This window comes from Ursus arctos, unplaced genomic scaffold (genome assembly GCF_023065955.2).
Source record: "Ursus arctos isolate Adak ecotype North America unplaced genomic scaffold, UrsArc2.0 scaffold_10, whole genome shotgun sequence".
Taxonomy (NCBI): domain Eukaryota; kingdom Metazoa; phylum Chordata; class Mammalia; order Carnivora; family Ursidae; genus Ursus; species Ursus arctos.
In genome coordinates this window covers 74,281,839-74,306,368 of record NW_026622764.1, presented here as the reverse complement: position 1 = coordinate 74,306,368, position 24,530 = coordinate 74,281,839, and the positions used below count along the sequence as shown (strand labels likewise).

General features: G+C 39.7%; 1 protein-coding gene across 4 annotated transcripts in view; it reads left to right on the top strand.

Annotated features, from left to right (window-relative positions):
• Positions 1-24,530, top strand: part of SGCG (sarcoglycan gamma) — a 136,481-nt gene that overhangs the window by 15,459 nt on the left and 96,492 nt on the right. Inside the window, exons 1-2 of one of the 4 annotated variants that reach the window (XM_044381691.3) lie at positions 10,112-10,392; positions 18,219-18,306. The exons of 1 other annotated variant lie outside the window; for it this stretch is intronic. The gene's annotated coding sequence lies outside the window, so the exon portion shown is untranslated. Of the gene's footprint in view, positions 1-10,111; positions 10,393-18,126; positions 18,307-24,530 lie in introns of those variants that run through there. 2 more of the 4 variants (XM_048215500.2, XM_044381690.3) reach the window with 2 other exon arrangements.

Below are 24,530 nucleotides of genomic sequence, written 5' to 3'. Positions count from 1 at the left end.
CTGACACAAAAACAGTGGTGGTCTTAAAATCATCAGTCTTAACTTTGATGAGATAATAGTATATGAGAAAGTCAGGGCTTTTTCATGAGATTTCCTTGAATCATTATTATGCCTATCTTTTTTTTTTTTAATTTAGAACTATCATCTTAAATCTTCCCACTGGTCTTCTCTTGCCAAATTATCTTTCTCTGTCCTCATCTTTGACCTCCCCAGAGCATTTGGTAACCCTGAATAGCCCCATCATTCATGTATGCCAGTACAGAGAACATGGATTTCTGTAAGCTCCAAGTTCTGTTTCACAACTGCTGGTAAGGAGTTGTTCACGTTTGTGTTCATCACCTCTCTTCATTTTTTGAAACTTTACTCTTGGTACTGTCACCCCCTCATTCTTTCACACCAGGAGCTAAGTGAATTCCTCCTCCACCACCACCACCACCCACAGGGAAAAAAAAATTAAAGCAAGTTCTTTATTGCATTGGTTTGACTAAAACTTATGTTAGATTTTTATGTTGCAAATTATCAAATACCAACTCCACAGTTTTGAATGGAAGAAAGGCAATTTATTGGCTGATGTAATTAAAAAGTACAAGATTAGAGCTGATTTAGGCATGCCTTGATTCACGGGCTTGAAATTACCATGAATTTGACATCATCTCTCAGCTCCAACCTTTGCTACGTTGTGTTGTGTTCATGGCTGCTCACTAAGCAGGCTTGATTCGCTATCAAATTCAAGTCAAGCAGAAAAGAAAATCTGTCTTGTCAGCCACTGAAACAAAAGTTGTGGGATTGCTCTGAGTGAGGCTGGTTGGCTTGGATGGAATCGTTCTAAAATAACCTCTGGCCAAGAGAATGCCACGCTGTGCTCAGCCTGGCCTAAATCACGTGACCTGCCACTCAACCTGGGAATGGCGTTGATCTGATGACCAAACATACAGACTGAAAGCAAGGTAGGGGTGAGTCTCCAAAAAGAAAATCCAAGGGTCGTTTCCAGAAGTGAAGTTAATGATGTTGAGAAACAAAAAGCATGTATTCATATACTTTTTGGAACCAACATGTTCATTTTTGACATTTTTTAAGTTTTTCATCTCTCATCTTTAAATGAAAGAACATTTGTTTCTTCTTTAAATATTAGTAAACCAATGGGATTTTTGTGCTATAGTGAAGAAACCGGATTTTGTGCTATTGTGGAGATGCCAGATTTTCTTCTTGTTGCTGAAATTATACAGAATCTAACGCTTGATTATCAAACAGCTTTCTTTCTTTCATGCTAAGTAACTGGACTCAGTCATACATAGGATGTGCTTAGGCTGGTGTCCCTCATTTTTTTTTCCCTTTAATTGCAGCCTTCCTTTTCCAAATAAATTTTTTTAAAAAAAGGACTTTTTGATCATTGGCTAATACACACACTACTTGAAGTAATTTACATGAAGCTATGGAAAGTTTCTGCCAGGGCCAAATGGCAAATGACAATGTCTTTAAGCTAAGAAAGAGAACAGAAGAGAAGTTTTGGGGAGAAGTGGGAGGAGTAATTAAAATATGTTGAGTTTGCAACATGATGACTTTGAAATACCCACACCTATAAGTCATGAAACGCAAGGGACCCAAACCAACTTCACTGTTACATCTCATCTCTCAAGGTCATTGTCTTCACCACTGTCTTTTCTCCCAGGCCTCAGCATTGAATCTTGATGTCACCTCCATGACCTCATAACACAGCATTTGTGTTGTTATGAGCCCTCTAGCATCCAGCTTTCACATTTTCAGTGGAAAGAAGGTTTTTGAAATAATAAGATTTTGAAGACTTTTCAGTAGATTGGGTGAAGGTCAGAGGTCAGGAGCTCAGGAACCTCAGGAGGACACAAGCAGAACAATGGTCAGAAGCAAGTCAAGTTCAGCTTCATGGGATCTCCAGTATCTTTAACTTTCAGACTGTGGAGTATCCCTGTGTGTTTGTCAAGACTATTAAACTGTAAATATCATATACAAGGCAAGTTGCTGGCAAAAGACATGGATACCAGAAAACTAAACTGTAAGAAAAAAGTGATAATAATGATTGTGTGAAAGTGCTATTACTATTAACTTTCACTATTACTGTGAAAGTTAGTTACTAGCTGAGCACATTAATGATTAGGCATAACATCAAGTCAGAATGTACCATGAAGTAAGCGAAAATATGTTTGTTGTAAAGGCTGCATATGTCATAATCTGTGATTCATGTATTTTATTTCATTTTGAAAAATTCACTCACAGCATTAAGAAATAATTATAATAGCTGCCATTTATATGTGTTTTCCTATGTGCCAAGTGCCTTTGGTACATTATCAAATTTAATTATTTTACTAGCCTTAAGCAGGGAGTTGATATTATCCCCAACATTAATAGCAGAAAACAGACCATTAAGAAAATAACTAAGTTACCTAACATTATACAAGCTATTAGTTGTGAAAAAGCTGAATTTAAAACTCAGTTAATTCCAAAGCCTAGAATTTGGGGACATTTGTTTATATTCTTTCTAGGGAAAGAATAAGTAAGGAAGATTTTTAAATTAACGCTGTGTACTGTTAGTCATAATCAGACTACAGAATACAGGACTTTCGCCAAGCTCTCAAACCATAGAGGCTATCAGGTATCTGCACCTGATTTGGGGAGGTTTAGGGGGTTGAACTAAAGTCATCAATATTGTAACTGTTTCAAGGTTTTGGTTCATGGTCTCAAAACTTATTTGTGAGTCAATAAAAAAAAAACATAGCACTTAGGTCAGTGACAGGTACATATCTCAATATGTGTTGACTCATATACATTTACAAATTATGTTCACACACTATTATATCAATATATTGAATACATTTGAAACAGGCACAAATACTGGAAATTTCAAAAGACTAAAGTAATGTTTATTTCTGCTGTTGGAGAATCAACTACCACTAATCCAACTACCATCTCTTCCAAATACAATTAATTTTTCCTTTATGTGCTTCCATAACCTTTGGCTCATACCTACACTGTTATGCTAACCACATTATTGAATATTTAACTATCTGCCCTCTAAGCTGGAAAGAAACCTACATAAGCACAGAAACTGTGGTTTACTTGTTAAACTCATTGATTTAGCAGATATTTAATGAGTACCTAGAGGCTAAGGAAATAGAGGTATAAAGACTCAACCCCTGCCACCAAAGTTATGATCAAATGAAGGATAAACAGGATTTAGGGAAGTAAATAAGCAGTGACAGATTGGTCTGCATTGAATGCTGTGAGGACCACAGAGATATTTAGGAGGGTCCCAGGCTTGCAAAAAAGAGGAAGTTGGAAGAGAAGAGTTAGGGAAGTCTCGGTACTAATACAGAATAGCCCCTGCTGTGTACTAACTCCTCAGAAGAGATGTGTGGCTGTTAAATGCTGATTTTTTTGAGTTTGAGAAGATTGAGAAAAATTACTTCTCTGTTTACTGCCCCAGTTCTGAACCACCTGAGAGACAGAGAGATAAGGCAAATGAAGGTCTAAATGTCATTTTTATTACAAATAGAGCTGTTGGAGGATGTGTTCTAGATGCACAGCAACAATGGGTTTGCTAATGGTTACATCACATCTCCAGCAAGGACTCACCCATGCCTTAGGCAGCTCTAGACGATCACAGGTCCTTCCCAGAGGCTGAAGGATCAGTGTCAAAAATGTACTCTCTGCAGACGTGAACGTCCCTGAAGAGGGAGGAAATGGACCATACAGACCCACTTTCCTATTCTAACTCATCAACGAGGAGAATTAATCCACTTTCCTTGGGATGAAATGAGTAGAAACTAGAGAGAGAACCTAGAAATGTTACTACACTAGGAGAAACCTTATAGAAGGAATAAGTGTTCCTTTGTAAGTGACTATTCTTACAAATTTCAATGTCTGGCGTACTTTTCAATGTCCCTGGGCACAGATCTTCCTATTCCCCCGTCTACAGATTTCCAATATTCTCGATTTTGGTTTTTTTTCCCAACCAATTTATTTTATATCACATATCTTCCTTTTCATAAATCACTTGCTCTCTAGTTCTGGGTCAGAAATTTCTAATCAGGATAAAGAGATTTTAAAAACATTCATGAAATACATCAAGTATTCTCACTTGATGATCACTTTTCAGTAAGAACAAATACACTTACATTTTATAAATGGACAGTACCTTCTCTTTGATCGAATCGGATATATGAAATGCTAGATGAATGCAACAGGAAATAAACTAGCGAGACTATTAATTTTACCAAAAAATACAACGGGTACCTTTAAATAGTAATGTACATTACTCAATGTAAACTAGAAACACAAATCAGACTAGAATTACATTTCTCTGCAGGAACTCTTAATGACAGATGTCAGTGGAGCAGGGACTTCAAAGTTTAGTCTGAAATTATTTCAACCTAAAATTTTATACTAAATGAAACGATTAACCAGTTTTGGAGCAGAATAGATATATTTTCAGACATAAAAGGACTCAGACAATCTACTTCCCGAACATTGTTTCTGAACGATTATTTGACGGTGCAGTCCATCAAAGCAAGGGCTTATATGAGGAGAGGATGTGAGAGCTGAGTCAGGGAAGATTCACCCAGCTCAGGAGAACAATGAGATCTAAGGAAGACAGCACCTGTGTGGGAACCTGGCTCCGCAAGATGGACTGGCATAGGAGAGGGGGAGCCTGGAGTACAGGGTGCTGAAGAAAAATGTGATCCTATACAATGGGTATTAATATCAGAAACTCAGCAGAAGTTTGACAATGTGGTAGAGGTAGAGAATGAAAGAAACAAAGACCATCGGAAAGTAAGGGGGCTGAGGTGAGTCCTACAAGAAAACCATGATATAAACCACTTAAATTAGAAAGGAACAGTGCGTTTCAAGAAGAAAAATGACATTAATTCCAAATAATAGATTAAAGGAATAAAAATAAGAGACAACCAGGATAAGCCGAGGAAGGCAAATTTAGCAAAATTTCTTAATTTTACAACAACAACAAAAGTGGTATTCAGGAACTCTAACAACAATAGCTGTCTGGGAAAGGCACAAGGTCAGTACGAAGCAATTAAAATATTTGGAGGAATATTTTTTTTAAAAAGATTCCATTCCAACTGATAATAGAAGCATTGAGGAGCACAGGTATTTGTCTCTGAAAGAGAATATAATTAGATCATTGGGTAGCTAGTTGTAAAAAGGTGAACGCTGTGTATTGCATTCTTTTTTTAAATCAACCTGATCAAATCACAGGAGATACAGGAAATTATAGTTTCAAAGTGGAAGGTAAATATGACCACTTTGAGCATGTACAAAAAGTACAGGGAAAGGACAAAGGGTTGGAGATAAGAGTGGCAGGCACTGGGGCACTGCATGGCTCAGTCTGTTGATCTTCGGACTCTTGATTTCGGCTCAGGTTGTGATCTCAGGATGCTGGGATCACGCCCCGCGTCAGTCCCCACATTGGGCTCCACACTCAGTGGAGGGTCTGCTTGGGAGTCTTGCTCCCTCTCCCTGTGCCCCTCCCTTTCCCCACCCTTTAAGATTAATAAATAAATCTGTAAAAAAAAATGTATGATGACCCAATACAGTGATTACCAATGAATAACCTTTGAAATTACAGGTAGTCCATTTTCTCTTCTGAAATGTAAGTTTTCTTTTTTTTTTAAGTCTTCTTATTTTTCCAGCATCCCACTGTTTTCTTTCCCGTCATCCCTGAAAACACTGAATTAGCTGTTTATACTAAACAGTGACTCCTAAATCTTCCCCAACGTACCACAAGAAACCACAAAATGCCTACATTCAGTAATCTAGTGATCAATTTAGTTATTGGTACAGCAACTCCGAAGGGAACATGAATTATCTTTCTAAAATGCATACAATTGCATGATCTCTATCTAAAAATAATCAGAGAATTTGTGTGGGAAGCATCCAAGTGCTTACGTTAATTACATTCCAGATTTGAACTAACTGTGTTTTCATTTGTGTAGAGAGTCATTTCATTTTGCTTATGTGAAAGGTCTATGGCCACCTCTCTGGAGGAAGTTGTAGCTTTGATTGGAGGGGCAGATCATTGATGTGGTTATTTTTTAATGCTTGAAACTTTATCTCTCACAAAATATTTTATTTGATTTCACATTTCATTTGCCCAGAAAGCAAATACGTTTATTACTGTTATACTGACCTCTTCTGGAAAAGTCTTATAATGTCATCCTGATCATATGTTAGCTTTTTTTTTTTTCTTTCTTTCTTTCTTTCTTTCTTTCTTTCTTTCTTTCTTTCTTTCTCTTTCTTTCTTTCTTTCTTTCTTTCTTTCTTTCTTTCTTCTTTCCTCTTTTTTTTTGTTACAGTGCGCTGTGGAATTGATATCATAAAAAACATTGAGTTTGGTGTGACTATTCAGAGTTCAGTTAATTGAAGGCTAACTACATGCGGGTGCTGAGCAAGGAGTTCATTGTCTAGTAGCAAGAATATGTATATAAAGCAATGTTGGCGATGCAAATACAAATAACTATAAGTTTATAAACACATATAGAAAGCTGATAGTGAGATATGAACAGACTTTTAAAAGTTAAAGACTCGTTAGAAAGAAAAGGATGGGAGGTAACTCGAGTCAGATTTAGTCAGGCACCCAATGGCATTTAGTTTCTTACAGAACCTAAAGGATGGGGCAGGGGAGACAGACAGGGCCCAGTTGTAACGGTGTGTGTACCCTGTCAAGAATGTGGTACCCCATCCTGAAGGGTCGTTGAAGGTCTTTAAGCTGGGGCGTGAATGGGGCAAGAATGACCTGTTCTCGGCGTTTCTCCGGCAATCCCAGGAGTCTAGAATGGAACGTGGCAGAACCTGAACGCAGGGCAGCAGGTACTGAGCACCAGGAGAGACCTGCTGGTGAGCCCCCCAGTCAGATGGGGACCCAGAGAGAAGGGAGCAGGCAGAACAGGAGACACCGCGGCTTAGTGACTGGTGGGCTGGCTAGTCAGGGAGGTTCCCAAATCTAGTGAGCGGTAACTTTGTGGAGGATGGAGTCCTAAACTGAGAAAGGAAGGATGAACAAAAGAGCAGGTTTGGGGAGGATGATGAGTTTAGTTTGGGAGGAAAGTGTGAGGTGGTCTGGGGGGATTTCGTCATAGGAGCTCACATCTACAGTTAGTATCCAAAGTCTCAGAAACTATTAAAATAGGACCACTGTATATTGATCAACTTGGGTTGGGTCCAAACATTGTCTAGTATATTTCACTAGTACATTTACTCCCCAGCTCTTCACTATTTCTCTCTTCAAACTTTCAACTGTCTCATCCCCCATTATCCCCTATATCCTTCTTCCAGAGGCCGACTTACCTTTCACTTCAAATCAAAAACAAAAATAATTAGTCCAAAATGAACGGTATCTCTACCAGAAATACCTTGTTTTCACTAGATCTAAAAGTGGTCTCCCCAACCCAGTGTCTTAGGCAGCAGGACTGTCTGCCCCCAGGCAGAAGTGAGGTAAGAGGGCAGCATTGCTCACTGAGGAAAGGGGGAAGGATAAGAGTGAATCCCAGAAGGATCCTATAGTTATGTAAGACCTTGCTAAACTTAAGAGCCTAAGGACTTTCTTCTTTTTCTGTTTTTTTTTTTTTTTAAGATTTTATTTATTTATTCGACAGGATAGAGACAGCCAGCGAGAGAGGGAACACAAGCAGGGGGAGTGGGAGAGGAAGAAGCAGGCTCCTAGCAGAGGAGCCTGATGTGGGGCTCGATCCCATAATGCCGGGATCACGCCCTGAGCTGAAGGCAGACGCTTAACCGCTGTGCCACCCAGGCGCCCCTTTCTGGTTTTTTTTTTTATTTATTTTATTATGTTCAATTAGCCAACATATAGAACATCATTAGTTTTTGATGTAGTGTTCAATGATTCATTAGTTGCGTATAACACCCAGTGCTCACCACAACACGTGCCCTCCTTTATACCCATCACCCGGTCACCCCATCCCCGCACCCCCTCCTTTCTGTAACCCTCAGTTTGGTTCCCGGAGTCCAGAGTCTCTCAGGGTTTGTCTCCCTTTCTGATTTTTTCCCATTCAGTTTTCCCTCTCTTCCCCTGTGGTCCTCTGGGCTATTCCTCATATTCCACATACGGATGAAACCATACGATAGATGTCTTTCTCTGCTTGACTTATTTCACTTAGCATAATCCCCTCCAGGTCCATCCATGTTGATGCAAATGGTGGGTTATTCATCCTCTCTGATGGCTGAGTAATATTCCATTGTATATAGGAACCACATGTTCTTTATCCACTCGTCTATTGATGGGCATCTCGGCTCTTTCCACAGTTTGGCTATCGTGAACATTGCTGCTATGAACATTGGGGTGCAGGTGCCCCTTCTTTTTTTTAAATTGAAGTACAGTTAACACACAATGTTACATTAGTTTTAGGTGTACAACATAGTGATTCAACAGTTGTATACATTATACAGTGTTCACGGAGATACCTGTAGTCACCATCTGTCACCATACATTATTACAATAGTACTAACTATATTCATTATGCTGTACTTTTCACCTCCGTGACTCATTTAAAACTGGAAGTTTGTACTTCTTAACCCCCTGTACCTATTTCAGCCACCCCCCTCCTCCCCTCTGGTGACCACCAGTTTATTCTCTGTAGGTATGATCCTGTTTCTGTTTGTCTGCCATGCCCAAATCAGCTCTATAACCTTGAAAGAGCTATTTTACATCCAGTGGACTGTTTAACTAGATTGTTTCCTTTAAGGTCTCTTGTAGATTTAAAATGCTATGAATCCACTGAAAACATATACACCGAGATGTGTATAGGTGAGTTATAAGCTAAACCTAGCCTTACATTAAAAACTTTGAAGATCTTGTTTTAATAATTTCAACTATTCTATAAAATGAAAGATGATTTTCTCTAAGCCCTCCCCCTGAAGGACTGAAAAGAAAAGTTGGTAGTATTAAATGTATCTGTAGATGTGAATGGAGATCAAATCCATAACTTGACTAACATTTTTACAAAGCAGTCCACAAAACATTGAAAAGTTCATCGCTATAAAACCAATTTACTGATTGATGAAAAGGTCCCTCAATATGTAACCTTTAAATGTGTGACATTTCAACCAGAATATTGAGTTAGGAGTTTCAAATTTTGACTTTTCAGACACCTACTGATACAAACATACATCTCATATCATCATCATTAAGTATTATATATATATTATATATGTATATGATAGTTGTGCTGTAATTTTATGTCTAAATTGCTGTGACAGGGAAAATATTAATGTGCAGAGAGTTCATGAAAGATTTTTTAAAGTCTTATAAATAAATGTGTGATTAGTTGAAGCTGTATCAGCTTTTAATTTAAGGCCTGCAGCTGTTGGTATGAGAAGCATCAAATGTCAAAAGAAGTTAGAGTTATGAATAAATAGATTAAGAGAAAAGGTCTCCTGAGAAGAAAATAAAATAAATATTAAACATGTGGATTATCATTGCACTACTTCTCCTATTCAACGTTTAGTGTTAAAATACAAATTTCAAATGTATCATTTAATCTGTTAATTCATGCTGCTCACCAGGCTATATAAAAATAATGCAAAATAAAAAGATGATTAAAAAGCTTGATATTTCTTTTTTTTTACATCTTATGAAAATGAATGATCTGTTATTCTTTTTAAATAAAGATAAAACATCAAGATTGCATTGTTACAGTCACATCCTTTGTTAAACATAATATAAATTTGATTTACTGGAAAAGAACTGTCATAATTTTAACAGGCAGAATTGATTTACCTTCTCTTTCTTAGATGATCATTACTTAAGGCTTTCTTCTCAACTATTAAAGTTTTTTGCTTAAAAAGAGGCCTAAAGAAAGTAATTTTTAAGGAGTGAATTTAAGGAATTTAATACTAATAAAGTCCTAAGTTCTAAATGTTGCATGTTGATTTGAAATGATTTCCAAGAGACTTTGTCAACATTAAATTATACTGGAAGCTAGTCCGGTTTTTGCTATTCATTTAAGGTAAAGTTTATTTTAGAAAGTTATAATTACATAAGACTATCATGATTCAGGATTTAAATGTTGGTTTTGTAAGAACTTTTTTTTTTTTTTGGCCCACTTAGAGCTGTGTCCTGGAATTGGTGCCCAAACAATTTTAAGTGTGGTATGAGCTGTTTATGTCACTGAGTAAAATTAGATACGCCTGTTGCTAATATGAGGGGATGAAACATGAGACAAGGCCAAGCACGTGAGAGCCTTTTCTTCCATGCATAGTCCGTGAAGCCTGAAGCCCCAGATCCTTCACTCATTCTGCAAGTACGGGGAAACTTGGAAACATTGTGTCTCTGGTAGAGCTGGAGCTGACTGTGGCTACTTCCCCAGTGGGCTTTTTAATACCTCTAAGGTAAGTCATCAGTTTTAACTTGGATTTTAGATCATTACAATGCACAACTTAAAAACCAAATAGGTACAAGAGTTCTTGGCTTTTTTCTCTTCGTAGGTGACATAATAGTTAATAAATTCCATTTAAAATGTTGAATACATTTCTCTCAAAATGATTATATAGAAGTATCAATAAAATTTAGTATAACTTCTCACTTCCACTCTTTGACTACTAACATGCTATGTATTTTTCACACAATTTGTATTTCTAATGTTTCTAATTTTTAGAATTCCATGATAGCATTTCTCTGTTATTGGGCATTAAATTGTATACTATAGTTAATCTAGAGAAAATATAATCTTTAAGATGACCTGTTTCTAATTCTAGTTTAAACTTTTGTGGTGGAACCACATTTCATTTACATTTTGCCTACGGTTCTGTCACAGGCATTAAAAACTAGATTAAAATGAATGAGAGCAAGAGTCCCAGTCGCTTGATAAATTGAGAATAAGCAAAACAAAAGCAAATTACCAACTTCGGCTTCCCAGCTATTCTTGGAGTAAAAAAAGGAAAGAATAGTTCTCTCCTAAAACCTGGAAAACAAAGTGTTGCTCAAAATCCATATCAAAAAGTTAATATAGAGTAAAAGGTAAACATGTGCCAACACTTCGGCCTACTAAAGTTGTCGGCTCTTTGTGTTTCCTAATATGGAGCAATTGGAAAACAAGTTTAAAGGGAGACACAGAAGAAGATAATAAGGGAAAATAGAGCTCCACTGGCTGAAAGATGTGCCAGCAGGATGGAGTAACTCACTAGTACAAAATGTACTGTTTAGTTTTACTTATTTTCTTGGAAACATTTTGCAGAAATAGGTACAAAGAGGCACACTCAGAGAATTTCAAGACTAATGGTTCAAGTTGGTGTTAGTTTTATAGGTTCTAGAATTTATCTAAGGTTTTATTTCAAAGCCAAACGAAAAGTAATATTTCAGCATATTTAAATGTCAAATTCCAAAGACTGACAAATCCACGTTTCCAAAAGAGGCTGGCTAAGCTTGCAGTTGTAGGTGCCAAGGGCAGGCCACCCCCAAATGTAAGAGTCACTTAAGAAACAGCCAGTGAAAAAACAATCTGACCCCCCACTCCCCTGCATTTGTCTCCTGAAAGCAAGAAATCAGTCTCCCATGTGAAAGGTGCCCTCCCTGTAGCAGGAGATAAGGAGACCTCCTTATCACCAGAGGCGGGGAACTGAAAGCCAAGAAGTCTGTACAAAAAAACCCTTATTACTTTCTACTAATTTACTCCCCCAGCCCAAATTCTGTTTAGAATTCCTTAGTAATGGAAGCTCCCAATGTTCAGTTTTCTTTGTCCTGTCAATTCCCTGCAGATTTATGGTCCCTTTCTCTAAAAAGTATAAAAACTGCTTGCCTGGGTTGTTTGTTTTTCTTTAAAAAGATTTTATTTATTCATCTGACAGAGAGCAAGCACACAAGCAGGGGAAGCAGCAGGCAGAGGGAGAAGCAGACTCCCTGCTGAGCAAGGAGCCTGATGCGGGGCTTGATTTCAGGACCCTGGGATCATGACCTGAGCTGAAGGCAGACACTTAACCCACTGAGGCCACCCAGGTGCTCTGGGTTTTTTCTTTAGTTCTCCACCTTGTTATTGGGCCTCCGTGTGCATGTAGTAAACCTTGGGCTTTGTTTTGTGTTTTCTGTTAATATGTCTCATATCAATTTAATTCTTAAACCACCTGGAAGACCTTAAAGGGTAGAAGGAAAAATGTTTCCTCCCTACACAATTAAAATGCCGAAAATAAAATGGCTCCATATTGCCTGTGAAAATACACACTTTCTAGTCATTGCATTGCTGTTGACTATGAAAATCAAATAGTAATTGTAAATTATGAATGGGTGTCCATTTGGTTTAATATTGCATATTATGTAGGACCTGTGGTTCTCCCTTTGCTCCCTCTTCTGCTTGGCTTCTCACAGACCCTTGCTGCTTCTCAAATGAGCCCAGCCCAGCTAAGGGCTAAGCCCTCCATTGGTATGGTTTCCTCATGAGAGGGAAAAAACTACAGTCCCAAGGATGATTTTGCTACTTGTCCATTCTTCAGAACCTGCCTCTACTCTTCTGCCCTTCCCTCCCCCTCTTCTTCCCCACCTAAACAGCATCTGCCTTGCTTTGTGCTTCTCTGGACTTACTGCGAGACCAGATATTTCCATACTGTCCCCATGAGTGTTGTGGTTTTCCTCATCCACTGGACTGGCCATTTCAGACTGCAACTTCATTTTCAATTTTATATGTGTTTATGCCCTAGCAAAATTTATGATACAGAAGTATTTAGTAATTTGTGGCTTTGCAAAAGTCTCAAGACTTCTCTCAAAATCCCTCAAAATATCAAAGTCTACTTGACGTGGGTATGACAGGTGTGCAGCGTACTATTGATGAAAAATCAGCTTGGGATGGCAGGAGGGTTTGCTTACGCCCAACGGATGTGTGCTTCATCCTAAAGCCATGAGGTGCCATTTGAGCATTTACAACAGAAAAGCAGCAGGGACAGATTTATTCTTTGGGACACTCACTCTGGTTGCCATGGAGGATGGATTGGGGGCGTGGGAGAGGGTGGAGGGAGGAGTATGGAAAGTCCAAAGACAGCTTCTACCGAGGACTGAGGAATGAAGGGAGCCCAGGAAGAAGCCATTGCTGTGGAGATGGATACCTTGAAACCTACCCTCACCTTTGTGACTATGTCAACTCTCTTTGGCACATTCTCAATTGGTTTTGCTTGTGAAACGTCCCTGAAAAACATACTATTGATGAAGAGGCAGTGAATACAAGTTCAGGCTGTGGAGTCAGAATGCCACTTTCCAGCCATATAACCTTGTTTGTGTGAATTGCTTAACTACCCTCAGTCTCAGTTTCCTCATTTGTAAAAATAGGAATAACCAGTTTCTACCTCCTGACATTATAATGAGTATCAAATTCAGCTCATACGAAACATGTAGAAAGTGTCTGACTTGTTGGTAAGCAGTAGCTCTCCTCATCCTCCTCCCGCTCTCACACCTTCTCAGCATCACCAATAATGAGGAAACACATCATCTCTTATGCTCACCCCCACTAATGGGGGGTCAGGGAGGAACCTCAGAATGGTGAGTATTGGGATTTCGAACCTGCTTCTCCTGGACCCCCAGCAAGTCACCACAAGCCCTCTATAGAAGATACCAGACTGAGGCTGTTACCCCAGTAGGAAATGTTCTCTACACACAGTCAGGGGTGCTAAGGAGGAAATGTGCCTTCCAGAACACAAATAGAAAACCCTCCCTGATACTCTCACTAATTTACTAGAAATCCTTGCTGCCTTTAGTAGTTCTGAAGGAAAAAAACTCAACCAACTGTTTGGGTTTCCTATGAACATTTTCCTTTCATAAAACATTTTAGATCTTAGTGAAAATTGTATATAAAATATTCTAAAATGTTAATCTTGGTAAAACATAGAAGTCTGCTGTCCCTGTACTGGCCTGCATTTGAATATCACTTTAAATCCTCACATTTCAATCCTGAAGAAAAGGTGTCTACAAAGATAGAAGTGAATCGTGACCTTGAAGTTCTCTGAAACTTCTTAATGAACTGTCAAAGCAATCAGAAAATTGCATATACACCACATTTGATAAGAAACTTAATTAGGTCTACCTCAAGAATCCCTTTTTGCCCTAAATCTTTCATATGGAGACTTGTAACTATAAAGTATCTCCGCTTGATTGATACATTTAAATAACTTTCTTTTCTTAAAATTTGTCGTTAATTTTGTGTGGCTATTTCTCAGAGTTAGCATTTAGTTAAATGCTATTTTTAGGGACTACGCAAATAGGTTTTGAGGGGAAGGGGTTATAGAGCTTCTTTGCCTGAAATTTTCAGTTCAGTTATAAAACTCCAAAGACTTAACAACATAGATGACAGGCTTTTTTATTCTGTTTCGTTAAATGCAGCTTCCATGTGTAAAATTTAAGAATATTCTGAACTCTGTATTCTTTTGTAAACAATGTCAAACTTAAGAGTCCTGACTATACTAGGGTGAACTGAGGTCCCCCTCACAGGGCTGGCACAGGGACTGGCTACTAAATGGCTAGTAAGTGTTTGCATACTTCTCTAGGCCATTGCCCACATCTCAACCCAAATCTTTGTGTCTAGCTTCTTCTCCCACCCTAATCAGCTGCTCTCATTGCCTGACACATGCCTCTCAGAGAACATTCCCTTAATAAATCACTTGTATGAGAATCCTCACCTCAGGTTCTACTCAGGGAAACTGACCTAAGATAGATAAAGTTGAGCAATGTTCTACTGAGAAATCCATCGGTGTATCTGACTGTTCACTTGTTAAAATCCCAATTTTTCCAACAGCCGTTGTTTAGACAGGCTTCCCCAGGAAACACTCCTGAGCTGGAGATTTACATGCCAGTTCAAGCGAGAACATCTTCAGTAAAAACACCTGTAGGAAACTGAAGGCAGCCAAATTGGGGAGAACAACTGAGTGGCAATGTAGTTGCCACGGAACTAGGATGGCCCTCAGAGTTGTCCTGGAATTGAGGAAGGGGCCTCGGCTTTTGCACCCCTGCTGTGATCAAATAGTAGATGTGGAACATATGGTAGGTGGGGCGGCTCAGTGCCATCAAAAGTAATTCTCATCATCCGTTCTCACTCCTGGCAACTGGAAGAATGAGGGCCTTGGTTCTGGTGTGACCAGGGTGTCACACCCCTATTGTTCACCCTGGCATCACTCAGATTACTTCATGTACCTAATTTTGGAATAGCCCACCCTCCACCCAAGATTCTAATCAGTCTCTTGCCCTGAAGGAGCATCAGTGGGATGAACTACAGGCTCTGTGGCTGCAGCTGGTCTCCAGATGGCAACTGATACTCACCGTCTCTCCTCCCACCCCCACCCACCCATTCATCCCCACCTAATACCTTTGTCAGTCTATGTAGCCAACCTTGTGTGATGACCCTGACATTCAACTCTGAGGGGTCTGAGCCATTGGTCATCATGCCCTTCTTTATCAGCCATTGTCTGAGCACTTGTCCATTTATTATCAAAAATGGTCAAGGAATACCAAGAAATGTTCTGTTGGTCCTTCTGCGTGACAGTCTTCCCAGCCAGGAATGGTGCATCCTTTCCTTCTAACTGCTGTCTTGATGTGAGGAGCTGAAGTGAATGGATGGGAGCTTGAAGATTAATGGGAGTCACGTTGTACTTCCTGGTAGAAGCATTACCCACTGGGAACAGACTTCTAAGTCCACAGAGCCCATAGTTGTGGGGATGGGAGGCACAGATTTCCCACCCTCATCATTAAAAGTGATGGAGAGAATGACTACTCCAACTCTTACCCTTGGTAGATGTGTTCTACCCATTGAGGAGTCAGGGTCATAATGGTTGTTGATAGGAGACATACAGACAGCATCCTGAGGCATTACCCACCCTCACAAGGAATCTCCAAGCTGGGGCCTCAACAGCAACATCAAAACCTTGTCCCATCCCCTTCTCAAGCCAGTAGCTTCTGGGACATAGAATCAGTGATGAGAACAGTAAACCCATAGTCAAGTGCCACAGTGCTTTTGCTGTGAAGTGGATCATTTGATTCACTGAAATGTCATGGGGAGTCCCATACCAATGGATTCAACATCTGTAAGTCCTCAGATGGTGATGCTGGCCACAGCCATGCAGGCAAAAAAGAAAAGTCCATACCCAGCCTAGATGTCAGTTTTGGTCACAATAATATAATTGTCCTGCCATTGAATGCCTGCTTGGGCATGTTGGGGGATGGTGCTATATTGAAGTTCAGCATTGGTGTCTGTTGTTGGCAGTTTAGACATTCAGTAGTGGCACTAGCTAGATCATCCTTGCTGAGGGGGAGCCCTTGTTGGGCCCATTCATGGCCTCTATACCAACTACTATGGCCACTCTGTTATTGAGCCCACTATGGAAGCACTAGGGTGGGTAATGATGAGCTGGTTGGTGTCAGCTGGTCATTCCAGATAGTCATCCAAATAGTCACCCTGGCTATTTGGTGCCTTTTGCACAGTGGACACTCTGGAGGATGTGAATGTGTGAAACAAAAGTCTTTGCCCTTTGTGCCCTAAAGGTCCACCCACAAGCTCTTTCACAGATCTCTTTGTCCTCCCTCTTCCAGACTTCCCCTTCCAGGTCCTAATGAACCAGTCAAGCCATTCATCTCCATCAATGAAACTGTATATATTCCAACCTCAGCTGATTTCTGTTTCCATGAAAAGTGGATGAGCAGGCACACTGCCTGAAGCTTTGTGCTTTGGGAAGATTTCTTCTCAGCACCTTGACTGGGCTGTGGTCCACAGCAGGCCTTTTGTGGCTTGCACGAACATATTCAGCCAACCCACCCCAAAACCAAGTTTGGCCTTTTTCCTCTTCTGCAGGCTGGTCATAAGGAACAGCCCGCAAAGGCCAGAGGACTGAGGTGGTGGGTGTCATGGAACTATGAGTCACTTGTGTAAGTAGCCTACTTGTGCCTTCTGCCTGGCCCTAACTTTCTAGGAGAAAGTTCTAACTTTCGGGAGATTGCTGTTGGCTCCTGACCTTGTTATGCCTTGGTGTAGGTCTAACAAAATTCAGGTCATGATGGGAAATGCTGGCTACATGGCCACTTGGTGTCTCATGGTCAAGTGCCTTATCTGCACGAAGGCCCAGTAGTATTTAGAGAAATGTTTTTCAGATGGCATATAATTTTCTGCTACAGATGGCATGTCCTTATTCCAAAACACTAGAGGTCTACATTGTGATTCTTTCACAGGCTTGCTGTTTCCTCATTGTGTGGTAGCCCAATTGCATGGCCTTGGGCTCTGTTGGAACAGGACTGGCTGAGTCCTTGCTATGTACCCTTGTTCTGGTGTTGCAGGTGCCTCCTTCTGGGGACTGAGCCTCTCTTCAGTCAAGGGTTTCCCCATATGGAACTTGAACAAAGAGTTGTGATTTTTATAGTGGCCAGTGGCCTTCAGCCTCCTAATCATCCATCCTTGATGTCTCTTGTTGCATAGATGGAGAGAACTCCCTTGGCGCTTGCCCATCTATCTTCATCCTTTTCAACGATTAGTCTGGCACTTCTGGCTTTTGTCTTTCACTATATAAGCCATCACTTTCTCCAAGCTTTTGAGGGCCAACCTAGCAGTGTATTAATGCCATCTTCCGAGACCCTTTGTCATGGTGTTAAGTTCTGTATCATCAGAGGATGCTCTAATGCCAAATGCTTTTTTTTTTTTTTTTTTGTCCACTTTGTATCTTCCTTGATCCATCCCCTCAGGACTCAGTTCCAGTTATGCTGTCACCTGCTGACACCTGGGTAGGACCTTCTGGCCCTTTGGATATGGTCCCTTTATTCCATTAACAGGCCCTGCCTTTCCCTACCTGGTTATGTGGTGATTTAACCCCACTATTGGTCAACTGGCCTGGAGAGAACAGCCAAGTGGCAGGTTATTACAATATTATCAAGTGGGAGGGAGGAATGGGCCACTCTGCAGACCCAGACATTCCAGGGGCATCTGGAGTTTCCAGTTCCTTAAGTGCATTGGCCCAAATGTCTCATTTCAAGTCTCACAGCTCCACTCCCACCCTGCTGGGGCTCTGGTTCTGACAGAGCAGCCTTGCCCAGATTGAGAATTCCGTCTTCTTTGGTGCTCCATGACTCTTACAAAGGCTGGATCCTCTGCTCACTCTACCCTTCAATTACAGGAAACGAAAGTCTCTTCAACAAGTGCCAGAGAGGCCCTCTGATTTTTACAATTTGCCTGGCACCATCTCTGTCTCACATTGTCTTTCTCCAGTGCCTTGAAGAAGAGCCATCAATTCCATGGTCCTTATGATGATCGCTTCATCTGAAACCTTCCAACCCCTTATGCATTGCACCCTCAAGTAAGTTTCCTCCCACTGGTGTTCCATCCTGTTCAGCACCAGGGGCAATTTTAACAGTGATGCCACCAATGTGTGCCGTGGCATAGCTGGTATTCCATGAACTGCCAGAAACAGGGTCCTTGTTGCCAGTGATTGACAGGTGATCCAGCTCCAAAACACCATTTTACATTTTCTTCCCCAGACTACTTCTGGCCACCAACTCTACTACCTGTGCTTTGATGGGGAGAAGGGGATGGGGACATGGGGATGGGGACAGGAGACTGAGATTTGCATAGAGGAAGTTCATTAGAAAGTATTTTTAGGAAGAACAGCTTTATGGGAGTGGAGGAAGCAGGAATGGGCAGAGGAAGAAGCTCAACTGTGATGCAGTGAAAACAGAAGCCTCTGTGATCCCACAGGGCTGGCTGGGGAGAGATGAGGGGTGGGGGATGATCTCTGAGTCAGACTGACCCTTCAGAGAAGACGTGAATGAAGGCGGGGGCCAAGCCCTCACGCCCCCAGACTGACAAGTCCTTAGCTGCCCTGGGAGGGGCATTGCTTCAGGCGAGTCTGCCCTCTTCAGCCAAAGACAGTTCCAGGGCAGGGACTCAGGTGTGAGCAGGAAGCAGTCCTTGGTGGCTGGGAGAGTGAGTTTCTTGGTGATGAGGAGAGGTCTGCGTGGCACACCACAGCATCTGCTAGAGTCATCTTCAGGTTTTCTGTTATGATTATCGACTTGAGCATGAATTTTTAAAAAATAATTTTTCTTTACATGTTTTACTTTTATAGGTATGACCAAAGTATAATCCAGTAGAACAACTTAAAACTAGCATTTAATGGAGAATTCATCTTTGCATTATATCCATCCATTCGATCATCAGATATTGGCAGTGTTCTAGGCAGTGAGACTGGCCAAGAACTCACAGAGGGGAAAAAAAATCCTGCCCTTGTGAATATGGGACAAATAATATGGGAACATGGATGCAACATTTTTTGGATGTTGAGTAAGCTAGAAAACTGGAGACAGGAGAGAACAATTTGCCTTTCAGATTAATTTGCTTGGGTTCATAAGTAGGGGTATAAGTTAAAGTTTCCACAGAACCGCCAGGATAATTCTGCCTTAAATAGGGGCTAACTTCAACTAATTATCCCTTTACTCTCAATACAGACAAATTAGAGGTCATTATTATTTTGGAGATTACTTTGATTAAATCATATTCTGTTATCAAAACATTTTAAAGGAACAAAATCATAAAATATTTCATGGAAAATACATAGATAAGTCATTCATATAGTAATTTTAATAAATAGGTATTTGAGTTTTGATTGATTCTATTAATAACATAGAGCTTTTCTAATATGATATGCGTTGTATCTGTAATAATAGTTTCCAGAACCTTGTTAAGGTATGGCACCATCACATTCTATAAATACATATTCTTCAAAATACTAGTATGATCTGGCTTCAAAGTCAAAAGACCATGAATTTTGTACTTAGTGTATAATAACAGCAAGTATAACACTGTGTGCTAACCATTTTTCTAGAACAGTGCATTTTCCCTTTGGAGCTATGATGGCAAATTTCAGGGAAATACAGGCCTCCACATATGTAAGATTTATAAATATATTTGGGGATATATTAGAGCAAATGTTATAAGGTTAACAGGATTGATTGTGCATGTTAGGTGTCCAATGATATTTAAATGGTTTATTTGGAATAATAGTAATCAGAGGCATAATAACCTTTATGAAACTTATAATTTTCATGACATCAAATACATGTAATTCACCAATAAGACTTACACTCCACCTGTTGTGAGAAAGATGCCAGCGGCTCAAGGTATTAAGTGGTCCTTAAGAACCCTGGGAATCTCAATTGTAAGCAGTAGGGGACTTAGAAGAAAACTACTACATTACCCACGATATTAGGAAAGCATTTATAAGTTAGGATGCCAATAAACAGCACAGTGAAAACTTTATGTGTTAAAAAATTTTTTTCTTGAGGGGCGCCTGGGTGGCACAGCGGTTAAGCGTCTGCCTTTGGCTCAGGGCGTGATCCCAGCGTTGTGGGATCGAGCCCCACATCAGGCTCCTCTGCTATGAGCCTGCTTCTTCCTCTCCCACTCCCCCTGCTTGTGTTCCCTCTCTCACTGGCTGTCTCTATCTCTGTCGAATAAATAAATAAAAAATCTTTTCAAAAAATTTTTTTTCTTGAAAAACTGCATAATTAAACTCTATGTTTGATGATCCTTTTGTGTTGATATAACATTTGGAAAATGCTATGTAATGAAATAGTCCACACATTTGTTGGTAGTTTACGAGTGATTTGACAAAACACAAACTCAACAACAAGAACTTGGGGGAAGAAAAGATAACCATATACTATTTCCTAAAAGACTACATATTAAATCAAAAAATAAATCCTCATGTTCATTTTGGATGAACAAAATCAAAGAAGTATATATTTTAAAGACAAGCAGATAAGCCACAATCAAATAATATCATGCCTTTCTCCTCCACTTTTGTTCAGGAGTCTTAATTGTAAGAAACTAGGAGTCTCCAAGTAAATCTTGTCCATGATTTCCTTAGAACTTTAGTGGGATCACAGGTTGGAGTAGAATTTGGGGAAGGAATGCCAGTGCAAAGAAGGAAGAAAAGATAAAACAGCAAGGGGAACTCCAGTCTCCAGGGAGCAGGTGCAAGGATTAGAAAGTAATGTGGGTCTGTGGGCTGCATGTCATGGACAGAACCAGGTGTCAAAGCCACAAAGCCCCTGTCACAGAGCTCTTCAAACATATTCCACCAAAAGTCAGGACTTGTCCTGAGACTATGGTGATCAGGAGTCTGCTGTGAGGAGAAGCCTGTTGGGCCAGCTGAGTTGACCAGTTGACAGAATTGATCATCATGAAGTTTTCATCCTAGAACTAAGTAAGGCATGTCTTTAGAACTCAGTCTGGTTTATATGAAAGCAAAAGGGAAATACCTAAGATACTATAGTTGAAAAACAAAAGTAGAAACAGTGCTTTTTTGATACTAATCTTCCTCCCATACTCAACTCATTTATCTTATCAGGGTAGAACTTTATATGATCTTGACCCTTAAAATGTGCTGTTCAGACACAAAAGAGTGCTTATGATTAACATTCATGCTGGCAAATGGAGTCATATGCAGGATCGCTGAGATGTGAAATGAGGGAAGTGTCAGCCTATGACTTATGACATATGCCTCAGTCATCTCATTACGCCAAAAACGGGTCTGGAAAATAAGGATGTGTAAATCTATCATTTCCCCATTTTGTTTGATACATTCCAGTTCTCCTAGCTATTCATGGAGTTTCTGTAGAAGTCGGTAGGATCTCAGTTAAAGAATGGGTAAGAGAGATAATGGGATGTATGGATAAAGATGGAATGACTTACATTTTCAATCATAATGCTGTTTCCTAGACATGGAAATCTATTTCACAAGTACATTATAGGTAAGAATGTATTTTATTTGGCCTGCCTGCCGGTAACAATCACATATAACTGAGTTCCTGCTCTGTCGCAGATACTACTCTAGGTTCTGGATATATGACAGTGAACAAAGTGTCCTTCCTGCGCTCATGGAGAGGAGAGTCTAAAGAGGAATAGACAATACAGAGTAAACAAATAAAGGTATCCTTATCCACCCTGAGAAATACTAGGGAGGAAATAACTAGGACTCAGTTGTAAATTAGGAAAAGACAGAAGATAAATGGAAGGGGGCAGGTTGTTCATGAAAGACCATTTAAGTCAAGACAGAAGTGGCTGCCACGTGGTATGGACCAAATTTTCAGTCAGAAGGAACAATATGTACAAAGGCTAGGAGATAGAAAGAGCTTATTCTGTTTGAGAGATGGAAGGAAACCAGTGTTGAGAAGGACAGAGTGGGATGAGATGGGATTAGGAAGGCTGGACATACCAGTGGAATGGAGCTTAGTATGAAGTGCAGCGGGAGGCCACTGAGTGACCTTCAACAGGGAGACATGGGGTCACTTTTGGGCTTCCAGTGGCTCCTCTGTATGGCATTTTGTTAACATTTCCTTACCTTTCACTGCAGCCAGCTACTAATCTCTCTCCACTTGATGTAGGTGCACTAAATCAGAGGTTAATAGTAGGTCTAAACCATGCCAAGAACGGGAGCATATTTGGCGTCAAATAACACCGGGTTTGGGTTAAGAAGCCAGGTCTCCAAATGTGGCGGTCTTTGTGGTGCTGCTTTAATGCGCGCACTTCGAATTGACATCAATACTGCTCTTGCTCAACCACTATTCTGTGTCTGATCTCTGCCAACTTCAATTTCTGGATGTTAATATTACTCCTTAGGCAAATGCTATATAATGACACCGTAAAAGTCTCTGATTTCTGAGTTTATTTAATAAAAACAATGACAAGACACAAAGAAAAATGTTTGAATTGCCAACCTTTATAAACCTTACAGTTTTAAAATAAGCTTACATCCGAACTATGAAACCAAATATGATGTTTAAAACCACAGTTTTATTACCTAACATTTGTATGACCATGGGTTTGAGGTTTTCTTTTTCTTTAGAGTCATTCATTCATTTAATTAAAAGTTTCTTTAGGTCTCTTAGCTACTTAAAGGACATTTATTCTCTTGGTTTGGTGTATTTTATAAAGAACTTTTTTTTTTAATGGCAGAGTTTGCCATTTTATTTTAAAAGTCAATCCTATTGTAGAGAAGAGAGAACAATCCAATGACCCTTCTGATCTGCGTGTGTGTGTGTGTGTGTGTGTGTGTGTGTGTGTGTATTTATAATGTGGGAATATGGGGATAACTGATTGTAATTTTGGATGAAATTGATAATTATAATCCACATACCTTGCTGTATTTACGTATCCAATTCTGAGCTGAGCGGCTTGTGCTAAAAGATAAGGCAGATCTATTCTTACAGTTATTTTATCATCCTAAATGTATTCATAAAGTTGGGATGAGTATGGTAAATTTATTACTAACTTCAGTATTATCAAAAGAATATCTCAAGAGATAGACTTGTATAAATTTTGTAAATCTGAAAAATACAGGAAAACATTTGGGGAATGCAATTTTTAATGAAAAAAGTAGAGTATGGGATAAATTATTATTAACTATTTTTAAATTTCACTCTTTTTTCTATGCATATACATTTTGATATGTATTTCAATATTCTATCTTCTTCATTTAGCACTGTCATTAGCATTTCCCTAGGATATTGTTTTGCTTCCAAGCAGTTAATTCTGTCATACTGTAAGGATCCAATAAATTCATTACTCCTCATCATTTATTTAGTGTCCAGTTTTTCACCATCATAGATAATGCTACAATACATATCCCTGAAACATAAATCTTCATTTTCATTCATAATTGTTTCTTTGAATAAGTTTCCAGAATTGAAAGTGATGTGTTTGTTTGAGGTTCTGGGTACATAGCGCCAAGTACTTGTCTAAGAGGATTGTGTTCACTTTCACACTCACCAGCAGAGTGGTACCATGCTCATTTTTCAAACACTTTGCCAATATTGGCTACTATCGCTTTTTAAATCTCCCATAGTCTTTGCAGACTGCCCCAGCACTTGTGTTTATCTACATTCCTTTGGTCACAGTGAAGTTGAACTTTTTTCTATGGGTGTTATTGGTCATTTATGTTTCTTTGATGTATGTGCAGGGCTTTGCTCAAGTGTTATTGGATTATTTATATTTTTTAAGGATATCAGCCCTGCCTTATCTTTAAGGCAAATGTTTTCCTCAATTTATTATCAGTCATTGCAGTCTCCTCCCCATTACCCTTTGTTTTCCTAAATGTGTCCAGTCAGAGTGATGCAACTGGGAGGCCAGAAATACAGTGGGATTAGCTATCTTTTGGAAGTCTGAAAGCAAATGGAGAGAGAACTCTTCCATCCCATGGTTCTCAGTGCTAGCATGACCTAGTCCCCTTTAACTGATAAGCACACTAACTTCTTCCTTCCCTGGAAGAGTGGCCCATGTATACTGGATATCTCTTATTTCTCACTTTCCATTTATTCACTTATCACCTCTGTGTGGGGTTTTGTTTTAGACTCTATTCACCTTTCTCTATTTGTTCTTTTGTAATGATCTTGTTTTTCATACTGAAGCATAAAACTATGCTTTATATCCAGTAAGGCCCAGTCTCTATACATTCATTTGTCCAATGCATACTCAGTGATTGCCTGTTATGTATGCATACCTCCTACTGGCCATGGTTATATA